We start from the raw sequence: 21,346 nt of genomic DNA, 5'->3' as shown, positions 1-21,346 counted from the left end.
ACCTGGGTATATACTGTATATAAATATATATGTACAGCTGGTATAACCTGGGTATATACTGTATATAATTATATATGTACAGCTGGTAAAACCTGGGTATATACTGTATATAATTATATATGTACAGCCGGTATAACCTGGGTACATACTGTATATAATTATATATGTACAGCCGGTATAACCTGGGTATATACTGTATATAATTATATATGTACAGCCAGTATAACCTGGGTATATACTGTATATAATTATATATGTACAGCCGGTATAACCTGGGTACATACTGTATATAATTATATATGTACAGCCGGTATAACCTGGGTATATACTGTATATAATTATATATGTACAGCCAGTATAACCTGGGTATATACTGTATATAATTATATATGTACAGCCGGTATAACCTGGGTACATACTGTATATAATTATATATGTACAGCCGGTATAACCTGGGTATATACTGTATATAATTATATATGTACAGCCAGTATAACCTGGGTATATACTGTATATAATTATATATGTACAGCCGGTATAACCTGGGTATATACTGTATATAATTATATATGTACAGCCGGTATAACCTGGGTATATAATGTATATAATTATATATGTACAGCCGGTATAACCTGGGTATATAATGTATATAATTATATATGTACAGCCGGTATAACCTGGGTATATACTGTATATAATTATATATGTACAGCCGGTATAACCTGGGTATATACTGTATATAATTATAAAGCCTCCACCACCCCACAATTCACACTGAACGGCTCCACACTGGAGAAAACCAACAGCTACACCTACCTGGGGCTGGAGCTCAGCCAATCAGGAAGCTTCAAAGCAGCAATAGAAACCCTGAAAGCAAAAGCCTGCAGAACCTTCTACGCCATCAGAAGACAACTGTACCACCTCAAACCACCGGTGAGGGTCTGGATGAAGATATTTGACGCTGTCATCTCCCCGATCCTTCTCTATGGCAGTGAGGTTTGGGGCCCAGCCACCTACCCAGACCAGTCAAAGTGGGATTCCAGCCCAACAGAGAACTTCCACCTGGAGTTCTGCAAATACCTGCTCCATGTCCATCGCAACACCACCAACATGGCCTGCAGGGCAGAGCTAGGCAGACTCCCCCTATGGCTCACCATACAGAAGAGGGCGCTAGCTTTCCAGGCACACATCCAGGGGAGCAAGCCCGACTCCTACCACCACCAAGCATGGCTAAGCCACCTGAGCAAACCAGACATTCAACAACCAAACAGCAGCCAACCACCAAACCAAAAACTCCAACAGATGATAACCAAGGCCGAAATAAAGGCGACCATAGAGGCAAACAGAGAGCGGTACATTGAAGAATGGAGAAATGAAATAAATAACTCCAAGAAACTCACCGTGTACCAATCCCTACAAAGGGACTACACCATGGCCACCTACCTGGAGAGAATACGCCACCCCAAGCACAGACAGACCCTGAGCCGATACAGACTGAGCGCCCACAACCTAGAGATAGAGACGGGGCGATACAGGCAGACGTACAAGCCACGGGAGAAGAGACTGTGCCAGCACTGTGACCAGGGGGCCCAAGAAGACGAGACCCACTTCCTGCTACACTGCACCAAATACTCAGCTATGAGGGCCGTCTACTACCAAAGACTCTCTGCCCACATCCCAGACGAGAAGAGGAAACTCTACATCCTACTGGGAGAAGAAGAGGCCACTGTGGAGATCGCTGCCCAATATGTGTCCAGCTGTCACCAAACAAGAGGAAGATGAGACTCCATGGACTGTTATATTTATCCCAATACACCTGCCCCACCCAACCTCCCCATATAACGGTCACCAACGAAAAGGAAGATGAGACTCCATGGACTGTTATACCCCAAACCAACCGCCCCACCCCACCCCCACCACTCACCCACCCGAGTCCAACTCCCCCCCCCCCCCCCCACTCTACTAGCTTTGGCAATGCCAAATATCTATTCAGACGTGCCAATAAAGCTATTTTGATTTGATTTGATTATATATGTACAGCCGGTATAACCTGGGTATCTCCTGTATATAGGTGCCCATAGGTAATATTTAGGTAACCTGCGCTCGGTGATGATGGAGTCGGTGACACTTCGCACCTCCATTACACAAACACATTGTGTCCCAGGAGTGCGGCCGGCGTGTGAGTCGGACAGCTGCAGGGTATATTCACACAAACAACACTTAGTTGTCTCTTTGGGGGGGCACTGTTGTTCTTCACATCACAGGCAGAGCCAGAACTAAATAAACTGAGCCCTGTCCGCCCCGGTCCGGCCCCCGCCATATGTTTCCAATAACAGTTCTTAGTATTTTTAGATTGCCTCAATAGGCCCGGACCCAGCGCAGGGAAGTGTGGGAGACAGCGCAGGGGGCTTGTAAACGCACAGGTGTGAAGGATTCTCATAAACCATTAACCCTTCGCCTGCCCAGGCCAGATTCCTTCCCTGGTCTGAGAAATTGTCTGGATCAGAACTGTCCCGGATTATTGGACTGTCTCTGCCGGAGACCTTTACTTCTACCCTGCAGCTTCGCCCATGATAACAGCCAAGCTAGGGATGGCTTCTGTTTTAGAAAAGGGTCTCCAGATTGCTGCAGGACCCCACATGTCACATGACACGGTTACAGGTTCTGCTCAGAGTTTGTTACAATTGTATCTAATGGACACGATTCTGGACCTCAGACTGATACATTGTAACAAGCTGGAGGAGTTCACGCTCCACTACAGAACATGTCTTCTAGGTCCTCCACCAACGGAGATATGGGGTCTCCCAGTGATGGCAGCAGGGGCTCTGACCCATCTCCTGTGAGGTCCAACGGGGGCACACTGCATAAATCCTCACACCTGGCCCCTGTATAGGTGGTCATGACCCCCGCAAACCCACAGACAGAACTCAGCCCTGAACAGACCGGACAGCTGGAAACAACTGGACATTCTGGGGGGCGAAAGCTTGTACGACCCGGAGACCTGGAGCGGGCCCAGACCCATAAAAACTCTATACGTGTCATGGGTTGGCATGTAGAGTCTGCAGATTATTACTTCACTGATCTATCCACAGATCTGCAGAACATTGCTCATGTTGGCCTCCTGACATACACATAGGAATATATTCTGCAGATTATTACACCACTGACCTAGCTAGTTGCAGGCTATGACATCACTGACATCTGCAGAGCATTGCCCCACCTAACATACACATATGAATATATTCTGAGATCTGCAGAGCATATTTCCCCCCAAACATACACGTATGGATATATATTCTGTAAACTATTACATCCCTGAGGTCTGCAGAGCTTTGCTCCCCTAATATATACATAAAAATATATTCTGCAGACCATTGCATCACTGAGATTTGCAGATTATTGCTCCTATTAACATATACACATAGATATACTCTGAAGACTATTACACAGCTGAGATCTGCAGACCATTGCTCCACTGAACATATACATATGGATATATTCTGCAGACTATTACAATGCTGAAATCTGCAGAGCATTGCTCTACTGAACATATACATATGGATATACTCTGCAGAGCTCCAGCCTGGCTTTCTTCTGACCTCTGACATATACATATGAATACATTTTGCAGATTATTACACCGCTGAGATCTGCAGAGCATTGCACCCCTGACATATACATATGGATATACTCTGCAGAGCTCCAGCCTGGCTTTCTTCTGACCTCTGACATATACATATGAATACATTTTGCAGATTATTACACCGCTGAGATCTGCAGAGCATTGCACCCCTGACATATACATATGGATATACTCTGCAGAGCTCAAGCCCGGCTTTCTTCTGACCTCTGACATATACATATGAATACATGCTGCAGACTATTACACCGCTGAGATCTGCAGAGCATTGCACCCCTGACATATACATATGGATATACTCTGCAGAGCTCAAGCCCGGCTTTCTTCTGACCCCTGACTTCCTGAACATCTGCAGTCTGGAGGAGACTCTTGAGCTGCTATTAATTTCCTTGGAGATCTCCGTCCATGCATCACAGCCTGATAAGTTACAGATCTGGAGGCCCAATTATACAGTATCATCCGCGGGTCATTAAGGGTCCCTGGGGCCCTAATGCAGCACTACCTGGGGCCCCTAGATCAGTCTCTCATTAATAATACTTGGCTATAGCCCTGATGTCATCCACAGATGTGCCGTCTGTCTTGGGTCGCCCTCTTCTCTTCAGGGTGTTCTGTATCCTCAGTATTTACATCTCCTGCCCGGGACACGAAAGACGAGAAATCCAAACTAGATACGAAACCATACAGATTCCATTATGTGGCTGAGGCTTCACGTCGCGGAAATGCAGCTTTATTGTTGCGGAGGTTACTGTGGTTAATTGAGCCAAAGTCAAGAATGGCGATAAAAGGAAGCGGAAATCTATATATAAAGTCCATATACTTCTCCCTTCTGCTCAATCCACTCCTGGCTTTGGCTCAAAAATACGCAGCAAAATCTGCAACAAAAAAAGATGCCTAAGACTAACTCACAGATAGAGAGATTGATAAATTCTACCTATTGACCACACAAGCAGAGTGGTGAGCGCAGCTCTGGAGTATAATACAGAATAAGTAATGTAATGTATGTACACAGTGACTGCACCAGCAGAATAGTGAGCGCAGCTCTGGAAGATAATACAGGATAAGTAATGTAAGCGGTATATCCAGTATATGTGTATATGACCGCAGCTTCCATTGCTGCGGACTAAGGTGACAGCTGACATTTAATGCAGTGCAGGGAGGAGTGGGTTAATGTCCAGGGGTGCAGGGTGAGAGGTGCCAGGCTTCTCTTTGTGCTCCTGAACTGCTGAATAAACTGTGAGGCACATTCCTGGAGATCTCCCCGCTCACACTTAGCTTCCTTTACACCCAGGGATTAATCCATCTGGAGGAGTGGGCTGCCAGGGGTGGGGGACAATGATCCTGCACTCCACTGAGCACTCAAGAGGGGCCATTCATACTGCAGAATAGTAAGCGCACGCTCTGTCGCCTCATCACTAGTGGAACCACCAAGAGCCCAAGGACTGACAACTGACAACCCAAATATCTGATCCTGTCTATGTATCTAATCCTAATATGTGATTCTATCTCTCAGCCTGTATTCTCATATCATTTAACCATATAATAACTCCCCTGTACCAGTAATGCAGAATGGTCACTATTCGGAGGGGGTGGTCAGTATTGGGGGTCTGACCTAGGGGTCATGGGTCCACATTAATGTACACTGTTATTTCTTCTGACCCCTGTTTATTTGCCCCAGGTCCCTGGTGTCCTGTGTTATTACACTGATGTTATCTCCCTCCATTATCAGATGGGGGGCAGTGACCTGTTTGTTTTCTCACCAGCCGGGTGTCATCACTTTGATAACAGAACAACAAAGTGTCACCCGGGTGGGCACCAAAATACAAACGTATCCATACCACCATATTGTATTGTGTCATCATCCCTGAATAAGGGATATGTGCCTGAAAATCCTTGGGACTGCAGCTTGAGCTTTCATACAACCAGATAGGTGGCCATATTAGAAGTCACTCAGCTTTCCCAGGAACAAATAACTGATTACCTGACAATTGATAACTCCGGGACGTTTGGAAAAACTTTTTCGAGTGACTCCATTCCTACCATTAAAAGGGGTGAATTTCTGATGACCCCCACACAGCCCCAGGAGCCAGCGCTCAATGTGTCACATCCGCCACCTCCACCTGCCTGTGTTGCTGCTGGTCTGGAACCAATCACCAGTGACTGAGAGGCTGCCAGGGAACTTACTAATGGGGTACCCAGAGTCTCATACAAGTTACACCCCCCAGTCCAGGAGCTGTCACACTCTCTTCCTGCCTAGTAAAACCCCATCACATTAACCAGTGATAATTAGGATAACAATCCTTGAGCTGCGGGATCCGGATGAGAGCGAGAGCGCCACCACTGAACACCTGCTGACTGAATACCACGCCGAAATCATATGAGAGCGGCCACCTTATATACTGACTGATCAGCCCAACTGAAATCTGCTATGGGGTCATTGCAGTCAACACTATTATGTACAAGACCAATCTGACCCTGAACATTATTACCGCCACATGTAGGACATAAAACTGTGAATATAACTTATGTAACACTGCACCTATGTACAAGAATATAACTACTATAATACTACCTCCTATGTACAAGAATATAACTACTATAATACTGCTCCTATGTACAAGAATATAACTACTATAATACTACCTCCTATGTACAAGAATATAACTACTATAATACTACCTCCTATGTACAAGAATATAACTACTATAATACTACCTCCTATGTACAAGAATATAACCACTATAATACTACTCCTATGTACAAGAATATAACTACTATAATACTACTCCTATGTACAAGAATATAACTACTATAATACTACCTCCTATGTACAAGAATATAACTACTATAATACTGCTCCTATGTACAAGAATATAACTACTATAATACTACTCCTATGTACAAGAATATAACTACTATAATACTGCTCCTATGTACAAGAATATAACTACTATAATACTGCTCCTATGTCCAAGAATATAACTACTATAATACTACTCCTATGTACAAGAATATAACTACTATAATACTGCTCCTATGTACAAGAATATAACTACTATAATACTACTCCTATGTACAAGAATATAACTACTATAATACTACTCCTATGTACAAGAATATAACTACTATAATACTACTCCTATGTACAAGAATATAACTACTATAATACTACTCCTATGTACAAGAATATAACTACTATAATACTGCTCCTATGTACAAGAATATAACTACTATAATACTACTCCTATGTACAAGAATATAACTACTATAATACTACTCCTATGTACAAGAATATAACTACTATAATACTGCTCCTATGTACAAGAATATAACTACTATAATACTACTCCTATGTACAAGAATATAACTACTATAATACTGCTCCTATGTACAAGAATATAACTACTATAATACTACCTCCTATATACAAGAATATAACTAATATAATACTACTCCTATGTACAAGAATATAACTACTATAATACTGCCCTTATGTACAAGAATATAACTACTATAATACTACTCCTATGTACAAGAATATAACTACTATAATACTGCTCCTATGTACAAGAATATAACTACTATAATACTACTCCTATGTACAAGAATATAACTACTATAATATTGCTCCTATGTACAAGAATATAACTACTATAATACTACCTCCTATATACAAGAATATAACTAATATAATACTACTCCTATGTACAAGAATATAACTACTATAATACTGCCCTTATGTACAAGAATATAACTACTATAATACTACACCTATGTACAAGAATATAACTACTATAATACTACACCTATGTACAAGAATATAACTACTATAATACTACCACCTATGTACAAGAATATAACTACTATAATACTACCTCCTATGTACAAGAATATAACTACTATAATACTGCCTCCTATATACAAGAATATAACTACTATAATACTACACCTATGTACAAGAATATAACTACTATAATACTACCTCCTATGTACAAGAATATAACTACTATAATACTACTCCTATGTACAAGAATATAACTACTATAATACTACCTCCTATGTACAAGAATATAACTACTATATTACTACTCCTATGTACAAGAATATAACTACTATAATACTACTCCTATGTACAAGAATATAACTACTATAATACTGCTCCTATGTCCAAGAATATAACTACTATAATACTACTCCTATGTACAAGAATATAACTACTATAATACTGCTCCTATGTACAAGAATATAACTACTATAATACTACTCCTATGTACAAGAATATAACTACTATAATACTACTCCTATGTACAAGAATATAACTACTATAATACTACACCTATGTACAAGAATATAACTACTATAATACTACTCCTATGTACAAGAATATAACTACTATAATACTGCTCCTATGTACAAGAATATAACTACTATAATACTACTCCTATGTACAAGAATATAACTACTATAATACTACTCCTATGTACAAGAATATAACTACTATAATACTGCTCCTATGTACAAGAATATAACTACTATAATACTACACCTATGTACAAGAATATAACTACTATAATACTACCACCTATGTACAAGAATATAACTACTATAATACTACCTCCTATGTACAAGAATATAACTACTATAATACTGCCTCCTATATACAAGAATATAACTACTATAATACTACACCTATGTACAAGAATATAACTACTATAATACTACCTCCTATGTACAAGAATATAACTACTATAATACTACTCCTATGTACAAGAATATAACTACTATAATACTACCTCCTATGTACAAGAATATAACTACTATAATACTACCTCCTATGTACAAGAATATAACTACTATAATACTACTCCTATGTACAAGAATATAACTACTATAATACTACTCCTATGTACAAGAATATAACTACTATAATACTGCTCCTATGTACAAGAATATAACTACTATAATACTGCTCCTATGTACAAGAATATAACTACTATAATACTACTCCTATGTACAAGAATATAACTACTATAATACTACCTCCTATGTACAAGAATATAACTACTATAATACTACCTCCTATGTACAAGAATATAACTACTATATTACTACTCCTATGTACAAGAATATAACTACTATAATACTACTCCTATGTACAAGAATATAACTACTATAATACTGCTCCTATGTACAAGAATATAACTACTATAATACTACTCCTATGTACAAGAATATAACTACTATAATACTGCTCCTATGTACAAGAATATAACTACTATAATACTGCTCCTATGTACAAGAATATAACTACTATAATACTGCACCTATGTACAAGAATATAACTACTATAATACTACTCCTATGTACAAGAATATAACTACTATAATACTACACCTATGTACAAGAATATAACTACTATAATACTACCTCCTATGTACAAGAATATAACTACTATAATACTACTCCTATGTACAAGAATATAACTACTATAATACTACCTCCTATGTACAAGAATATAACTACTATAATACTACCTCCTATGTACAAGAATATAACTACTATAATACTACTCCTATGTACAAGAATATAACTACTATAATACTACTCCTATGTACAAGAATATAACTACTATAATACTGCTCCTATGTACAAGAATATAACTACTATAATACTGCTCCTATGTACAAGAATATAACTACTATAATACTACTCCTATGTACAAGAATATAACTACTATAATACTACCTCCTATGTACAAGAATATAACTACTATAATACTACCTCCTATGTACAAGAATATAACTACTATAATACTACCTCCTATGTACAAGAATATAACTACTATAATACTGCTCCTATGTACAAGAATATAACTACTATAATACTACTCCTATGTACAAGAATATAACTACTATAATACTGCTCCTATGTACAAGAATATAACTACTATAATACTGCTCCTATGTACAAGAATATAACTACTATAATACTACTCCTATGTACAAGAATATAACTACTATAATACTGCTCCTATGTACAAGAATATAACTACTATAATACTACTCCTATGTACAAGAATATAACTACTATAATACTACCTCCTATGTACAAGAATATAACTACTATAATACTACTCCTATGTACAAGAATATAACTACTATAATACTACCTCCTATGTACAAGAATATAACTACTATAATACTACCTCCTATGTACAAGAATATAACTACTATAATACTACTCCTATGTACAAGAATATAACTACTATAATACTACCTCCTATGTACAAGAATATAACTACTATAATACTACTCCTATGTACAAGAATATAACTACTATAATACTACTCCTATGTACAAGAATATAACTACTATAATACTGCTCCTATGTACAAGAATATAACTACTATAATACTGCTCCTATGTACAAGAATATAACTACTATAATACTGCACCTATGTACAAGAATATAACTACTATAATACTACTCCTATGTACAAGAATATAACTACTATAATACTACACCTATGTACAAGAATATAACTACTATAATACTACCTCCTATGTACAAGAATATAACTACTATAATACTACTCCTATGTACAAGAATATAACTACTATAATACTGCTCCTATGTACAAGAATATAACTACTATAATACTACTCCTATGTACAAGAATATAACTACTATAATACTACTCCTATGTACAAGAATATAACTACTATAATACTACTCCTATGTACAAGAATATAGCTACTATAATACTACTCCTATGTACAAGAATATAACTACTATAATACTACTCCTATGTACAAGAATATAACTACTATAATACTACCTCTTATGTACAAGAATATAACTACTATAATACTACCTCCTATGTACAAGAATATAACTACTATAATACTACTCCTATGTACAAGAATATAACTACTATAATACTACCTCCTATGTACAAGAATATAACTACTATAATACTACCTCCTATGTACAAGAATATAACTACTATAATACTACTCCTATGTACAAGAATATAACTACTATAATACTACTCCTATGTACAAGAATATAACTACTATAATACTACCTCCTATGTACAAGAATATAACTACTATAATACTACCTCCTATGTACAAGAATATAACTACTATAATACTACTCCTATGTACAAGAATATAACTACTATAATACTACTCCTATGTACAGGAATATAACTACTATAATACTACCTCCTATGTACAAGAATATAACTACTATAATACTACTCCTATGTACAAGAATATAACTACTATAATACTGCTCCTATGTACAAGAATATAACTACTATAATACTACTCCTATGTACAAGAATATAACTACTATAATACTACCTCCTATGTACAAGAATATAACTACTATAATACTACTCCTATGTACAAGAATATGACTACTATAATACTACTCCTATGTACAAGAATATAACTACTATAATACTACTCCTATGTACAAGAATATAACTACTATACTACTACTCCTATGTACAAGAATATAACTACTATAATACTACTCCTATGTACAAGAATATAACTACTATAATACTACTCCTATGTACAGGAATATAACTACTATAATACTACCTCCTATGTACAAGAATATAACTACTATAATACTACTCCTATGTACAAGAATATAACTACTATAATACTGCTCCTATGTACAAGAATATAACTACTATAATACTACTCCTATGTACAAGAATATAACTACTATAATACTACCTCCTATGTACAAGAATATAACTACTATAATACTACTCCTATGTACAAGAATATAACTACTATAATACTACTCCTATGTACAAGAATATAACTACTATAATACTGCTCCTATGTACAAGAATATAACTACTATAATACTGCTCCTATGTACAAGAATATAACTACTATAATACTACTCCTATGTACAAGAATATAACTACTATAATACTACCTCCTATGTACAAGAATATAACTACTATAATACTACCTCCTATGTACAAGAATATAACTACTATAATACTACCTCCTATGTACAGGAATATAACTACTATAATACTACCTCCTATGTACAAGAATATAACTACTATAATACTACTCCTATGTACAAGAATATAACTACTATAATACTGCTCCTATGTACAAGAATATAACTACTATAATACTACTCCTATGTACAAGAATATAACTACTATAATACTACACCTATGTACAAGAATATAACTACTATAATACTACCTCCTATGTACAAGAATATAACTACTATAATACTACCTCCTATGTACAAGAATATAACTACTATAATACTACCTCCTATGTACAAGAATATAACTACTATAATACTACTCCTATGTACAAGAATATAACTACTATAATACTACCTCCTATGTACAAGAATATAACTACTATAATACTACTCCTATGTACAAGAATATAACTACTATAATACTACTCCTATGTACAAGAATATAACTACTATAATACTACTCCTATGTACAGGAATATAACTACTATAATACTACCTCCTATGTACAAGAATATAACTACTATAATACTACCTCCTATGTACAAGAATATAACTACTATAATACTACTCCTATGTACAAGAATATAACTACTATAATACTACTCCTATGTACAGGAATATAACTACTATAATACTACCTCCTATGTACAAGAATATAACTACTATTATACTGCTCCTATGTACAAGAATATAACTACTATAATACTACCTCCTATGTACAAGAATATAACTACTATAATACTACCTCCTATGTACAAGAATATAACTACTATAATACTGCTCCTATGTACAAGAATATAACTACTATAATACAACTCCTATGTACAAGAATATAACTACTATAATACTGCCCCCTATGTACAAGAATGTAACTACTATAATACTACTCCCTATGTACAAGAATATAACTACTATAATACTACTCCTATGTACAAGAATATAACTACTATAATACTACTCCTATGTACAGGAATATAACTACTATAATACTGCCCCCTATGTACAAGAATGTAACTACTATAATACTGCCCTTGGTTATTGGCCTATCCTGAGCTTGTGACTGTACATCTGCCCTCATGGGGTTAAGTAGATTCGAACTAGATGGCGGTTTGTTATCTCACCCACCAGCTGTGCCCAGTGCCAGCTGTTGGTGTGTCTTACCCATGCAGAGCGGTTGTAGACGCCAGCGCACATTGCTTCAATTTGTTGAGCATTCCTAAGATGTGATAGAATGGGGGGATCACACAGAGACGTTCCCCTTGCCCCCCCTGCCCTGTAACCTGCATGAAGTGATATTTATTACACATACTGAAATGTTTAACCTGCCTGAGAGCGGCCATAAAGGAAATCAGGATCAGGCCTAATAGAGTGAAGGGCCCCGCTGCTAATGTCCCCGGGCCCCATAAATCTCACTTTCTACAGGAAGGAGACAGAGCGTTCCCTGTTCATGAAATCCTAATGTATTCCTCACATCCCGCCCCAAAACAGCGCTGACACACAGGAACAGAAACAAGGCCGGCCGTAAGATTTATTAAAGCGGGCAAAGTCAGAGACAAGACTTATAAGATGGAGTTTCATTTCTTTATATAGATGGCCATATAATGTAGCTGTACGGACAGGAGACAGTGAGATGTAGCAGAGCTGAGATTGTTACATGCCTCATTGCCAGGTTTGGTATATGGTGCAGGGCTGAGTATGTTAATATAGCAGAGCCCAGTCTGTTTCATGCTGTAGTGCTAAGGCTGTTCTGTACAGTAGAGCCGAGTTTGTGATGCGTTCTTACATGCGTTCTTATTATCCCCCATAGTTGCCCCTGCACACAGTATTATGCCCCATAGTGGCCCCTGCACACAGTATTATGTCCCATAGTTGCCCCTGCACACAGTATTATGCCCCATAGTGGTCCCTGCACACAGTATTATCCCCCATAGTAGCCCCTGCACACAGTATTATGCCCCATAGTGGCCCCCTGCACACAGTATTATGTCCCATAGTTGCCCCTGCACACAGTATTATTCCCCATAGTGGCCCCTGCACACAGTATTATGTCCCATAGTGGCCCCTGCACACAGTATTATGTCCCATAGTGGCCCGTGCACACAGTATTATGTCATATAGTGGCCCCTGCACACAGTATTATTCCCCATAGTGGCCCCTGCACACAGTATTATGTCCCATAGTGGCCCCTGCACACAGTATTATGTCCCATAGTGGCCCGTGCACACAGTATTATGTCATATAGTGGCCCCTGCACACAGTATTATCCCCCATAGTGGCCCCTGCACACAGTATTATGTCCCATAGTGGCCCCTGTACACAGTATTATGTCCCATAGTGGGCCCTGCACACAGTATTATGTCCCATAGTGGCCCCTGTACACAGTATTATGTCCCATAGTGCCCCTGCACACAGTATTATCCCCCATAGTGGCCCCTGCACACAGTATTATGTCCCATAGTGGCCCCTGTACACAGTATTATCCCCCTAGTGGCCCCTGCACACAGTATTATGTCCCATAGTGGGCCCTGCACACAGTATTATGTCCCATAGTGGCCCCTGTACACAGTATTATGTCCCATAGTGGCCCCTGCACACAGTATTATGCCCCATAGTGGCCCCTGTACACAGTATTATGTCCCATAGTGACCCCTGCACACAGTATTATGCCCCATAGTGGCCCCTGTACACAGTATTATCCCCCATAGTGGCCCCTGTACACAGTATTATGTCCCACTGTGGATACCCATAAACAATTATTATACTCTGGGGTCTTTTCAGACCCAAGAGCATAATAATCGGAGACCCAGGGAGAGAGAAACATAAAAAAAACTCTGTTACGCTAGGTTCACAGTAACGTTTGGGTCTCCGTTCTGTGGTTTCAGTCTTCTGCATGCAGAAGACGGAAAGCTGTCAGATCGGGTCCAGCCGTGAGCGGTGGTGAGCGTTTTATGCTTTCCGCCGCGAAACCGGGATTTTAAATCGGACACAGAGTACTGCATGTCCGACTCTGTGTCCGGTTAAAAAAAAAAACGTTTTGCGGCGGAGAGCATAAAACGCTCACTGCCGGACATCTTTCAAACCCATTCAAATGAATGGGCTTGAAAGAGTCCTGCAGGTTTCCGTCTCCTGCCTCTGTTTTGTGCAGGAAACGGAAACCTGCAGAACGGAGACTGGGCGCAGATGTGAACGAGCCCTTACTCACCTATCTCCCGGCTCCTACGCTGTCAGCCTTCACTGTAGTCCATCTTCAATTACGTCAGACGTCACATGACTTGGGACGCAGGCCGGGGTCATGAGACGTCAGACGACTAGGCCGAAGCCTGCCCGGTTCGTGGAGAGGTAAGTAACAGTGTTTTTTATGTTTCTTACCTCTCCCGGGCCGCCAATCATTATACTCGGGGGTCCGGGGTAGCGGCTGTCGCTGGGCCCCTAATGTCCCGGGCCCTGTGGCTCCTCTGCTGCTATGGCGGTAGTTACGCCACTGCATTTACTCAGTATTCATTACTCCAACATGATAAACTCAGAGTCTCGTTACACACCCGGCTCTGCTGCATCTATCATACATGCACATATACAGATTTTCGGTAGTTAAATTGGCTTTTGTCATTCCAAGTATCACAGGAGGGGTCACCCAGCTTTTCCAGGCTCCTGACCAGCCCCTGTTTATCAGGGACATCTCCACAGGAATTTGCACTCCATCCAGTATTCTACATACAGCTGCAGGGCAGATGCAGGTGTCACAAGGGTTAAATAACCGTGCCCAGATTTATAACTGCCCCCCCATTTACCCCATACATCACTGTCATGGAGGCAAAAAGAGATTTTGGTGTCTTGCTGGGCCCGAGTGACCATGTATATAGGGGCCCCCCTCCCTCCCTGCATGGGCCCGGTGAGAGCCCCTCGGCTCTGAATGCCCCTACACGCTGGGGGGATCCGCATTAACCAGCTGACTGATAACCGTATAAAATTGGTTTAGGAACTGAAGCGGCCCCCTACCCCCTGCCCGCAGCCCTCCCCTCCCCCGCCGGCCCCGAGCCCCGGCCTCATTCAAGCTTTAATTGATTATACGTGAAACTGTGACAGGAAATAAGATGACATTAAATAGAGAAGAATCCCCTCCTGGGGTCTGCGAATAAGCCCCTCGCCATTCAGCGCCCCTATAGATTAGAGCGTGAAGGGGCCGGCGAGGAGCTCGGGATTCCGACATCCCCAGTCATCAAAACAGTGGCGTTCCCACATCAATATACGCCCATCATTAATAGCGCCCCGGGCCATGAATTCTTTATCCAGATCCCTAAATCACACACAGGGGGGCACATACTTATTCTGCGCTGTGTGGACATCGTGGCGATGACTATGGACAGGGCAGAGGTTTACGTGGAAGATCGGAGAGAGAGCGTAACGGGGCGGCGAATGTGGCGAATTATCAGAATACCGAGAATGAGACCTGAGGTGGTGGGGAGGTAGACGGTATATATATATATATATATATATATAGGATCCAATAGACTTTGTGTACATGGAGGGTTTGCTATACACAACTCACACTGAGAGCTGCAGGCACCGAGGCTCTAGGACAGTACAGGAGCCGCGTCCTCTGGATTCGCCGTTTTACCCCACCGGTCACATTTTCATACATTATATATAGAATAGGATTGGTGGAGGAGAAGACCTCGGACATTGTCAGGACTCCGCCCATATCCTGACCACGCAGGGAAGAGTTAATTATTTCTATAGCACTCAGGTCTTTAATAACTCCTCAATACCTGCTCTGATGTGTAAAACAAAAACCACCAGGGGGGCAATGGACCTCCTGCCCATCCCTCCATATATAACCATCCAAACCTAGAAGAGATGACAAACTACAGACCATTGTACAGTAAGCAGATCAGCACCAAGTGGTCGCCTGTGGTACTGCAGCATTAGTTGTCAGACTGACCCAGAATCTTATCATTGCTGTATATGAGCTGTGCCAGGAAAGGTGCCAGGAGAGAGGCCGGGTATAGTGCTGGGTAATAGGAGGTATAACTTGTGCCAGGAGGGGACGGGTATCGTGCCAGGTAATAGCAGCCATAACCTGTGCCAGAAGAGGCCGGGTATTGTGCCAGGTAATAGCAGCCATAACCTGTGCCAGGAGAGAGGTCGGGTATAGTGCCAGGTAATAGCAGCCATAACCTGTGCCAGGAGAGGCCGGGTATAGTGCCAGGTAATAGCAGCCATAACCTGTGCCAGGAGAGAGGCCGGGTATAGTGCCAGGTAATAGCAGCCATAACTTGTGCCAGGAGGGGACGGGTATCGTGCCAGGTAATAGCAGCCATAACCTGTGCCAGAAGAGGCCGGGTATAGTGCCAGGTAATAGCAGCCATAACCTGTGCCAGGAGAGAGGCCGGATATAGTGCCAGGTAATAGGAGCCATAACCTGTGCCAGAAGAGGCCGGGTATAGTGCCACGTAATAGGAGTCATAACTTGTGCCAGGAGAGGATGGGTATAGTGCCAGGTAATAGGAGCCATAACCTGTGCCAGGAGAGAGGCCGGGTATAGTGCCAGGTAATAGGAGCCATAACTTGTGCAAGGAGAGAGGCCGGGTATAGTGCCAGGTAATAGGAACCATAACCTGTGCCAGGAGAGGGGCCGGGTATAGTGCCAGGTAATAGGAGCCATAACCTGTGCCAGGAGAGGGGCCGGGTATAGTGCCAGGTAATAGGAGCCATAACCTGTGCCAGGAGAGGGGCCGGGTATAGTGCCAGGTAATAGGAGACATAACCTGTGCCAGGAGAGGGGCCGGGTATAGTGCCAGGTAATAGGAGACATAACCTGTGCCAGGAGAGAGGCTGGGTATCGTGCCAGGTAATAGCAGCCATAACCTGTGCCAGGAGGGGTCGGGTATAGTACCAGGTAATAGCAGCCATAACTTGTGCAAGGAGAGAGGCCGGGTATAGTGCCAGGTAATAGCAGCCATAACTTGTGACAGGAGAGAGGCCGGGTATAGTGCCAGGTGATAGGAGCCATAACCTGTGCCAGGAGAGAGGCCGGGTATAGTGCCAGGTAATAGGAGCCATAACCTGTGCCAGGAGAGGCCGGGTATAGTGCCAGGTAATAGCAGCCATAACCTGTGCCAGGAGAGGCCGGGTATAGTGCCAGGTAATAGGAGCCATAACCTGTACCAGGAGAGAGGCCGGGTATAGTGCCAGGTAATAGCAGCCATAACCTGTGCCAGGAGGGGACGGGTATCGTGCCAGGTAATAGCAGCCATAACCTGTGCCAGGAAAAAGGCCGGGTATAGTGCCAGGTAATAGCAGCCATAACCTGTGCCAGGAGAGGGGCCGGGTATAGTGCCAGGTAATAGGAGCCATAACCTGTGCCAGGAGAGGGGCCGGGTACAGTGCCAGGTAATAGCAGCCATAACTTGTGCCAGGAGAGAGGCCGGGTATAGTGCTGGGTAATAGGAGCCATAACTTGTGCCAGGAGGGGACGGGTATCGTGCCAGGTAATAGCAGCCATAACTTGTGCCAGGAGAGAGGCCGGGTATAGTGCTGGGTAATAGCAGCCATAACTTGTGCCAGGAGGGGACGGGTATCGTGCCACGTAATAGCAGCCATAACCTGTGCCAGGAAAAAGGCCGGGTATAGTGCCAGGTAATAGGAGCCATAACCTGTGCCAGGAGAGGTGCCAAGTATAGAGCCAGGTAATAGCAACCATAACTTGTGCCAGGAGAGGGGCCGGGTATAGTGCCAGGTAATAGCAGCCATAACTTGTGCCAGGAGAGAGGCCGGGTATAGTGCTGGGTAATAGGAGCCATAACTTGTGCCAGGAGGGGACGGGTATCGTGCCAGGTAATAGCAGCCATAACCTGTGCCAGGAGAGAGGCCGGGTATAGTGCTGGGTAATAGCAGCCATAACTTGTGCCAGGAGGGGACGGGTATCGTGCCACGTAATAGCAGCCATAACCTGTGCCAGGAAAAAGGCCGGGTATAGTGCCAGGTAATAGGAGCCATAACCTGTGCCAGGAGAGGTGCCAAGTATAGAGCCAGGTAATAGCAGCCATAACTTGTGCCAGGAGAGAGGCCGGGTATAGTGCTGGGTAATAGGAGCCATAACTTGTGCCAGGAGAGAGGCCGGGTATAGTGCTGGGTAATAGCAGCCATAACCTGTGCCAGGAGGGGACGGGTATAGTGCCAGGTAATAGCAGCCATAACCTGTGCCAGGAGGGGACGGGTATAGTGCCAGGTAATAGGAGCCATAACCTGTGCCAGGAGAGAGGCCGGGTATAGTGCCAGGTAATAGCAGCCATAAACTGTGCCAGGAGAGGTGCCAAGTATAGAGCCAGGTAATAGCAGCCATAACTTGTGCCAGGAGAGAGGCCGGGTATAGTGCTGGGTAATAGGAGCCATAACTTGTGCCAGGAGAGAGGCCGGGTATAGTGCTGGGTAATAGCAGCCATAACCTGTGCCAGGAGGGGACGGGTATAGTGCCAGGTAATAGCAGCCATAACCTGTGCCAGGAGGGGACGGGTATAGTGCCAGGTAATAGGAGCCATAACCTGTGCCAGGAGAGAGGCCGGGTATAGTGCCAGGTAATAGCAGCCATAAACTGTGCCAGGAGAGGCCGGGTATAGTGCCAGGTAATAGCAGCCATAACCTGTGCCAGGAGAGAGGCCGGGTATAGTGCCAGGTAATAGCAGCCATAACCTGTGCCAGGAGAGAGGCCGGGTATAGTGCCAGGTAATAGGAGCCATAACCTGTGCCAGAAGAGGCCGGGTATAGTGCCAGGTAATAGCAGCCATAACCTGTGCCAGGAGAGGGGCCGGGTATAGTGCCAGGTAATAGGAGCCATAACCTGTGCCAGGAGAGAGGCCGGGTATAGTGCCAGGTAATAGCAGCCATAACCTGTGCCAGGAGAGAGGCCGGGTATAGTGCCAGGTAATAGGAGCCATAACCTGTGCCAGAAGAGGCCGGGTATAGTGCAAGGTAATAGGAGCCATAACCTGTGCCAGGAGAGGGGCCGGGTATAGTGCCAGGTAATAGGAGCCATAACCTGTGCCAGGAGAGGGGCCGGGTATAGTGCCAGGTAATAGGAGCCATAACCTGTGCCAGGAGAGGGGCCGGGTATAGTGCCAGGTAATAGGAGACATAACCTGTGCCAGGAGAGAGGCCGGGTATAGTGCTGGGTAATAGGAGGCATAACCTGTGCCAGGAGAGAGGCCGGGTATAGTGCCAGGTAATAGCAGCCATAACCTGTGCCAGGAGAGAGGCTGGGTATTGTGCCAGGTAATAGCAGCCATAACTTGTGCAAGGAGAGAGGCCGGGTATAGTGCCAGGTAATAGGAGCCATAACTTGTGCCAGGAGAGAGGCCGGGTATAGTGCCAGGTGATAGGAGCCATAACCTGTGCCAGGAGAGGCCGGGTATAGTGCCAGGTAATAGCAGCCATAACTTGTGCCAGGAGAGAGGCCGGGTATAGTGCCAGGTGATAGGAGCCATAACCTGTGCCAGGAGAGGCCGGGTATAGTGCCAGGTAATAGCAGCCATAACCTGTGCCAGGAGAGGCCGGGTATAGTGCCAGGTAATAGCAGCCATAACCTGTGCCAGGAGAGAGGCCGGGTATAGTGCTGGGTAATAGGAGCCATAACCTGTACCAGGAGAGAGGCCGGGTATAGTGCCAGGTAATAGCAGCCATAACCTGTGCCAGGAGGGGACGGGTATCGTGCCAGGTAATAGCAGCCATAACCTGTGCCAGGAAAAAGGCCGGGTATAGTGCCAGGTAATAGCAGCCATAACCTGTGCCAGGAGAGGGGCCGGGTATAGTGCCAGTTAAAAGGAGCCATAACCTGTGCCAGGAGAGGCCGGGTATAGTGCCAGGTAATAGGAGCCATAACCTGTGCCAGGAGAGGGGCCGGGTATAGTGCCAGGTAATAGCAGCCATAACTTGTGCCAGGAGAGAGGCCGGGTATAGTGCTGGGTAATAGGAGCCATAACCTGTGCCAGGAGGGGACGGGTATAGTGCCAGGTAATAGCAGCCATAACTTGTGCCAGGAGGGGACGGGTATCGTGCCAGGTAATAGCAGCCATAACCTGTGCCAGGAGAGAGGCCGGGTATAGTGCTGGGTAATAGCAGCCATAACTTGTGCCAGGAGGGGACGGGTATCGTGCCAGGTAATAGCAGCCATAACCTGTGCCAGGAAAAAGGCCGGGTATAGTGCCAGGTAATAGGAGCCATAACCTGTGCCAGGAGAGGTGCCAAGTATAGAGCCAGGTAATAGCAGCCATAACTTGTGCCAGGAGAGAGGCCGGGTATAGTGCTGGGTAATAGGAGCCATAACCTGTGCCAGGAGGGGACGGGTATAGTGCCAGGTAATAGCAGCCATAACCTGTGCCAGGAGAGGCCGGGTATTGTGCCAGGTAATAGCAGCCATAACCTGTGCCAGGAGGGGACGGGTATAGTGCCAGGTAATAGGAGCCATAACCTGTGCCAGGAGAGAGGCCGGGTATAGTGCCAGGTAATAGGCGCCATAAACTGTGCCAGGAGAGAGGCTGGGTATTGTGCCAGGTAATAGCAGCCATAACTTGTGCCAGGAGAGAGGCTGGGTATTGTGCCAGGTAATAGCAGCCATAACTTGTGCCAGGAGAGAGGCTGGGTATTGTGCCAGGTAATAGCAGCCATAACTTGTGC

Source organism: Leptodactylus fuscus, chromosome 2, assembly GCF_031893055.1.
Source record: "Leptodactylus fuscus isolate aLepFus1 chromosome 2, aLepFus1.hap2, whole genome shotgun sequence".
Taxonomy (NCBI): domain Eukaryota; kingdom Metazoa; phylum Chordata; class Amphibia; order Anura; family Leptodactylidae; genus Leptodactylus; species Leptodactylus fuscus.
Note: the sequence above shows the minus strand (reverse complement) of the source record.